Source organism: Martes martes (genome assembly GCF_963455335.1).
Source record: "Martes martes genome assembly, chromosome: 17".
Lineage (NCBI taxonomy): Eukaryota > Metazoa > Chordata > Mammalia > Carnivora > Mustelidae > Martes > Martes martes.
Window position 1 is genome coordinate 13,954,303 of NC_137905.1, and position 7,642 is coordinate 13,961,944.

The 7,642-nt window shown below is 44.2% G+C and overlaps 1 pseudogene across 1 annotated transcript; it reads left to right on the plus strand.

The window, feature by feature from the left end:
- Positions 1-488: 488 nt before the first annotated feature.
- LOC308358793 (large ribosomal subunit protein eL32-like) lies at positions 489-951 on the plus strand (annotated as a pseudogene). Its single transcript has one exon. The product of its transcript is annotated as a large ribosomal subunit protein eL32-like (transcript).
- The last annotated feature ends 6,691 nt before the right edge of the window (positions 952-7,642 follow it).

The window sequence follows — 7,642 nt, forward strand, 5'->3', positions numbered from 1 at the left end:
AATTCGAAAGGTATTACAAAAGAATGAGTTTCCCTTCCACCTCTTTACCTCCTCAGACATAATCAATGAGAAAGAATTTAAATCATGAAATCTGTTGTAACCCCGTATATCCCTCAGGCAACATGAAGTAAGATATTTGGGGCTAATCTGTTGTTCGGGAAGTGTTTGGATATTGTAAGACCTTCATTTATGGAAGACTAAGTATAGAAAGTTGGCAGCAGGGCAGGGCTGGATAGACAGTAGGCGGGATGAAGACAACCTTGGAGCAGCACTTGGAGGACACAACGAAGAATCAAGCCACTGCTGGAGTCGTGGGCACAGATGCGCAAGGACTTAATCTGGGCTGCTGTGGGATGCCATCAGATGAGCATGCTGGGGTGTTCTCTGTTCTAGTCCAGCAAGCAGCTACGCTAACCTCAGACCTCACCAGTATTCCTGTGGTGTGTCTGGAGTCCGATAATGGGAACATGGTTCCCCTCTCTGCCTGCACAGGAGGCAGCCATCTATGACTGGGCATCATGGCTGCCCTCAGACCTCTGGTGAAGCCCGAGATCATTAAAAAGAGGACCAAGAAGTCCATCCAGCACCAGTCAGATCGATAGGTCAAAATTAAGCGCAACGGGTGGAAGCCCAGAGGCATTGACAGTAGGGTGCGCTGAAGAGTCAAGGGCCAGATCTTGATGCCCATCATTAGTTACGGGAGAAACAACAACAACCAAAAAAAACGTGAACTGCATTAACTGCACTCTGCAAGGAAATCCCTTGCGAAAGTTCCTCATCCACAATGTCAAGGAGCTTGAAGTGCTCCTGATGGGCAACAAATCTTACTGTGCAGCGACTGCTCACAATGTCTCCGCCAAGAACCACAAAGCCGTTGTGGAAAGAGCAGCCCAACCGGCAGTCAGAGTTACCAATCTCAATGCCAGGCTGCGCCGCGAAGAAAATGAATAGTCAGCTTGTGTACATGTCATATTTGCATTAATAAAACCATAAAACTACAAAAAAAAAGATAATGAAGGGGCGCCTGGGTGGCGCAGTGGATTAGCCTCTGCCTTCGGCTCAGGTCATGATCTTAGGTCTTGGGATTGAGCCCCGGGTTAGGCTCTCTACTCAGCAAGAAGCCTGCTTCCTCCTCTCTCTCTGCCTGCCTCTCTGCCTACTTGTGATCTCTGTCAAATAAATAAATAAAAATTAAAAATAAATAGATAATGGAACATGATGATCCAGAAATATGATGGCATCATAGTGGCATTGCACAAAATGACCTCTTGATATCTCATATAAGTTCACCCACAGCCTATCACAGGGGCTCAATGTTAATTACTTTGTAGAACTATTAAAGTTCCAGTAGTGAGGCCACTTCCTTAGTGTGTACTGGGCACTTCCCTATTAATTTTAGAGTAAGTTGCTTTTGGACACTCAATGGACTGACTTATCAAAATATTAGTAAGAAAGGATCATGTTTTGAAGCAGCAGGTCCATGTCACTTTGTACACATAATTTTTATATGTTCAATAACCATGGTTGGAGGATAAAATAAAAGTTGGCAGCAGGGTCTAGTCAAGGGTCAAGGTAAACACTGACGCACATCATATAAGCATAAAAGAGGATGAGAGACAAAGATTAAAATAATGAGTCTTGGAGAACTGAATCATAACTGGGAGTTATGGGTGAGTCCAAAACAGGAACAGGAGTTTCCAGAAGTTCACAGAGCAATTAAGAGCCCAATAAATCCAGGTGCCCAAGACCAGTGAAACAAAGTGGAACCTAGACACAGAATCCAATCCCAAGATGGCCTCTCTTCCCTGAGCTGCCCCAGAGATTGCCTCGTGACCTGGAGCCCCTGCCCCTGCCTTCCAAAAGTTATGTATGACCTAAACTGCTTCATGAGTAGAGAACCCTGAAGTTTTAGAGCTGCTAAGAAACTTAAATATTACCTAGTACATCTAATACTTAAGCAATTTGATCCCTGGGCCCCATAATACTCTTAAAGATCATAAACGTCTTAAAGACGTTGAGGACCCCAAAGAGTTTTTGTTTAAATGTGGCCACATCTACTGATATTGACCATCTTAGAAATTAACACCAATGAAATTTTTAAGTATTTGTTAACTTATTTTAAAATAACAATAGTAATCACATTACATGTTAACATAAACAACATGTTTTATGAAAAACAACCATATTTTACAAAACATTAAAAAATGAAGTGAAAAGATTGGCATTCTTTTACATTTTTGGAAATCTGTTTAGTGTCTGGCTTAACAGAGGACAGCGGGATTCTTATCCCTACTTCTGTATTTTAGGTGTTTGATAGCACGTGCATGTAGCCTTGAGAAAATCACTGTAGGCACACAAGAGTGATTTTCAGCGTACAGACCCCTTGAAGGGTTTTGGGAACCCCAGTGGCTCCTGGACTACGCTCTGAGAACGACTGATCTAGTATAATTTGGGACTGCACTTTCCTGTCACGCCACTTACTAGCAACGTGATCTCCGCCGTGCGACTTAACCTCTCTACGCCTTGCCTTCCTTAGCTGTAAAGTGTAACTAAAAACAAAAGTTCTCTTTTACGACTACGTGCACTCCTACGGATGTTGCAGCCTCACAGTCATTTAGGTAAATAAATGAGGTGATAGATACCTGTAAATGTATAACACAAGGCTTGGCTCAAAAAAATGACTCTCCCTACTCTCGTTGTGCCAGGCACCAATGGTCACATCAAAGTGAGTAGGAAGATGGCCTGAGTTGCTTAAGAATAGGGGAGGTAAGATAAATACACGTCTATATAGAACAAAACAGATGTCAGGAATGATACAAAAAAATGGAGAGGCCACATTCACTCATTCATTCATTCATTCATTCATTCACCAAATATTAATCAATTGCTCCCCATGTGCCAGAAACGATAGCCAGGAGGGGGCTAACGTAGAGGAACTAAGTGAGGGAGAGGGCAGGTGGCAGGAGGAGGGGGGGACACGAAGAGACAAAGGTGTCCCATGTACACATTGTGTAGGCCTTCACAGGCCGATGTGATTTGAGATATAAGGAAATATTTCATGAGAAAGTGGCATTTGAGTTAGAACTTGGGAAGAGGTGGGATTTGGAAATAGAGTTGATATACACATTTTTTAATTCACTGGTTCAACAAACATTTGATTTTCTTGCTGAGTCTGCTCCATGTTGCACGAATAAGAGTCCCTACTTTAAAGTTCTTTTTTTTAAAGATTTTATTTTATTTTAAGATTTTATTTATTTACTTGACAGACAGAGGTTACAAGTAGGCAAGAGAGGCAGGCAGGGAGAGAGAGGAGGAAGTAGGCTCTCCACGGAGCAGAGAGCCCGATGTGGGGCTCGATCCCAGGACCCTGGGATCATGACCTGAGCCGAAAGCAGAGGCTTTAACCCACTGAGCCACCCAGGCGCCCCGTTTAAGATTTTATTTTTTTATTTGAGAGACAGAGAGATCATGAGCTGGGGAGGAAGGGCAGAGAGAGAGAGAGGGAAGCAGATTCCCTGCTTAGCAGGGAGCCCAGCACGGGGCTCAATCCCAGGACCCCAGGATCAGGACCTGAGCTGAAGGCAGATCTTTAACCGCTTAACTGACTGAGCCACTCAGGTGCCCCAGGATCCCTACTTTCAAAGAGGAAAATTTTGCATTTGTTTTTATTATACAAGGAATACACGTTAACTTGAAAAATTAGAACATACAGGTCAGCAAAAATGAGAAAATAAAAACCACCCACAATACCTTTATCTAGAGAGAAACCCTCTAGAGCCAGGATGAGAGCGTGGCCAGTGGCACAAAATTTAAAGGGGGCGGGCTACGCTAAAAAATTCAGTAATCAAGAAAAATAATATTTTATTTTATTTTTAAAGATTTTATTTATTTATTTGACACAGAGAGATCATAAGTAGGCAGAGAGGCAGGCAGAGAGAGAGAAGTAGAGCCCTGGCGGGGAGCGGGGGGGCGGCGGGGGGGGCGGCAGGGGGGGGCAGCGGGCTCCCTGCTGAGCAGAGAGCCCGATGCAGGGCTCGATCTCAGGACCCTGAGATCATGACCTGAGCCGAAGGCAGAGGCTCAACCCACTGAGCCACCCAAATAATATTTTATTTTATTAGCCCGACAAATAATATTTTAATGTAATAGTTTTTAAAAAACAAAATCAGTGCAAAAAATCCAGGATGACACAATGTCTAAATTTTAATAAAGGCAGGATCCTACCCTGCATTTGCCTCGCTCAGTCTCCCTCTCCTCATCCTCATTCTGGTGCTGACTGGGCTTGGTCATTCCCTACATGTCCCCGTCCCCTGGATCCGTTCTCCACCCTCCTCTGCCCTCCTCAGGGTCCTGGGAGGCTGATCCCTGAGGGTGCCATCAATGGGCTTCTTCACCTTCTGGCTTCCAGCTGGCTTCAGACAATGGGGAGCACCGGAGGAAACCAGAGGATGGGTGTTTCTTTCCCACTCCCTCCCTTCACATCACAGAAGTTCAGGCAGTGGCTGCTTCTGCTGCTGAAACAGCTCCCGGCCAGAGGCCGCTCCCCCACACCTTCAGCTTTCACAGAGCTCCCTTTCCTCCTTCAGACCTGTAGGTGCTAAGGGCTTCCTGCTTTTGCCAGACTCACATTCTCTTGATTCCCTTAACACTGCTTATATTTCTTTCTTTTTAAAAATATTTTATTTATTTATTTGACAGAGAGAGAGATCACAAGTAGGCAGAGAGGGGGGAAAGCAGGCTCCCTGCTGGGCAGGGAGCCCCATGCGGGGCTCAATCCCAGGACCCTGAGACCATGACCTGAGCTGAAGGCAGAGGCTTAACCCACCGAGCCACCCAGGTGCCCACTGCTTACATTTCTGTAAGCTGAAATTCCCTACTAAATTGCAACTTTGTGTACCTTCTACTTCTTATGACTGTTAACAACCACTGTCAACATTTCAGGTCTCAGATGTTTGCATTTTTTTAAAAAAAGAAATGTTTGTTAATTTCAAGACTCCAGAAAGATTATAATTGTTTTATGTGATTATATTATGTGTTTAGGAAAACTGTCGCTATACAAGCTTGAAACATCCTTCTTGTGGAGACTTGCTAGAGAAAAATACAAGGAAAAATCACCATTCGTGTTTTCTATCTCTTTTCTACTTCCTCTCCACAGGGGACTGGTCAACCCTGCTTCCTTCTCTTCTCCTAGGCCAAACTCTCCATTTCCAACAATTTATGGTCTGGGGCCTGGGGTGACTCTCATATGAATAGTTCCCTCAATGAAATGCAGGGACTGGGGTGGGGGCGCATGGTTGAACAATGACCTGACTGTGCCACCAGGGAAAGTACTTAGAAAAAGACATTAAAGGTAAGAGCAGTGGGGTCACCTGGGCTGTGCTTTGTTACACATTTGAGGAGTTCAAAGGGGTTATCAGCACACTTTTGCACTGCTGACCACCCTCAGCCTCTCCTAACTGGTCCCCCACCCAGCCCTTGAAACTTGCCTGCTCCTTCCCTGGTTCTTTTGGCACCCTGAGCACCAAGCTGTGTGTGCAGCTTTGTGACTTGGCTTCCCTAAGACCCACGTGCCAGATTCAGCCCTAAGCCAGTGGTACCAGAGGCTGTAACTGCAGGAAGCTAGAAGGAGCCGGAAGAGCCGGCCTGCCAGTGTAGACTTCTTTCTCGCCCCCTAAAGAAACTGTGCTCATGTTCATTCCGTCCTCACTGCCTCCTGCCTACACTCCATGCCTATCTGATTTCCGATTTGAAAAACTGGAGGGAAGGTACATCAAGTAAAAGAAAACACACAAGAGGACCCAGACAATGCCTCCTCTTGCCTGCTCTCCTGGGAAGCAATGGGTGGAGGAGGATGTGGTGAGGAGGATGTGGTGCGGAAGATGGATCTCCTCCAGAGGAAGAAAACAAAGTTCTTGGATGGAGAAAATGTGAGAAAACCAGGACAAAGCGAATAGAGTGAGCATCCACACAGAAGACTCAGTGAGCCGGAAAAAGGAACCACACCCGGCGGGGCCCCTGGGAGGGGTCAAGGTGTCGTGGGAAGAGCTCAGCACACAACTGCCGGAGTCCATGGGGGAACCCCTGAGGGGCAGCACTGACATCTCCTTGATGGCTGTAGGAAGGCTGGGAAACTTCCACTCCCAAGCATTCTAAAGACGAAAAACATGAATCTAGGTGGAGATGGCTTTGGGAGTTGCCCCTTAATCTTCTGCTTCGATTGTTAGGAGAGTTTAGAATTTTCCTTTTTGATTCTCTCCCTTTGGATTCGTAACATTGACAGAGTTCCTACTGTGTATCCCAGCCTGGTGCTGGGGACACAAAAGGGAGGAACACCAAGGCTCCTACAGTCTAACAGGAGAGACAGACATGTAAAGGAATATGCATAATTACAGACGTTCGTACAACCCAGAGAAGGATCATTTCAATCAGGGAGGTGGGGGGTGAGAGGAGACAGAATTGGGCATGGGGATAAGGAAAAGTTGCACAGAAAAGGCATTTCTGAACAGGGTTTAAAAAGCTGAATGGGAGTTTGTAAGGTGAAATTGGGAATGAGGTGGAAAGGAGAACATTCTTTAAAAAAAAAAAAGGTATAAAGGAATGGAGTATGAAAAGACATGCTTCTATCACTAACATGACAGAAGATTTGGGTAAGATATGTACCTTCCTGACTCTAAGTTCCACTTGAATAAAAAGAAATAGTGACACCCATGTAGCAAATATAATTCGTAGATTAAGAAACATTTTCAAGAACACAATGACACCCTCACACCCAAAAGGTAAATACTACCAAAACTCAGGTGAGATGTGTCTTTGGAAAAGGTGCCTAGAAAAGTTTATCCCAATATTGATTCTGGTTTTGGCCACACGGAGTCCCATTTGATCTTACTTCTGACTTCTACCCCTGGCTGTAACAGTTTTTTATAGAACTGGGTAAACAGAGACAGGGAAGTGTATTAAAATCAGAATAGAAGAAAATGAGACAGCCCAAGGGCCAGAGGGGGAAAGATAGTAGCTCAAGGACTCCTAACGCACAACAAGCTAAATGACTCTCAGGAAGAGAATAGCATATCTCATGATTTCAAAATAATTCCTTGGTCATTTACATCCAGCATAAATCATAAATATAAATATATATATATAAATCATAAATATAAATTTAGTATGACTATTAAATGTGTTCCTGTGAAAACCATCACACACAATACTGCTAGAATCTAGCAGTTAAGATTGACCCAGTCTTTTATTATGTCACTCCTTTGCTCAAGAGCTGTTTAACTATCTCTCCTGAGTAAAAGATAATGTCAAAATGTCCCTAACCTTTTATTCAAGGACTTCCACAACTGGAATCCATTCTGCCCTGCCACTTCCAACCTTTTATAAAAAATGTACATGTAACTGATATCTAACATTATATTTGTTACTCCCAGTCTTGTTTACTAGTTCACTGCAGAATCTTTCTTCTTTGGTAAAATTACTCTCTAAGTTCCCAAAACATGCCATACCAGGTGATTGCTGACCTTTCACAAATATGATCTTCTTTGGCTTCAATAAAAAATACAAGAAACAAGTGTTGGTGAGGAAGCGGAGGAAAAGAAACCCTCAAGGACTGTGGGTGGAAATTCAAACTGGTGCAGCCACTGTA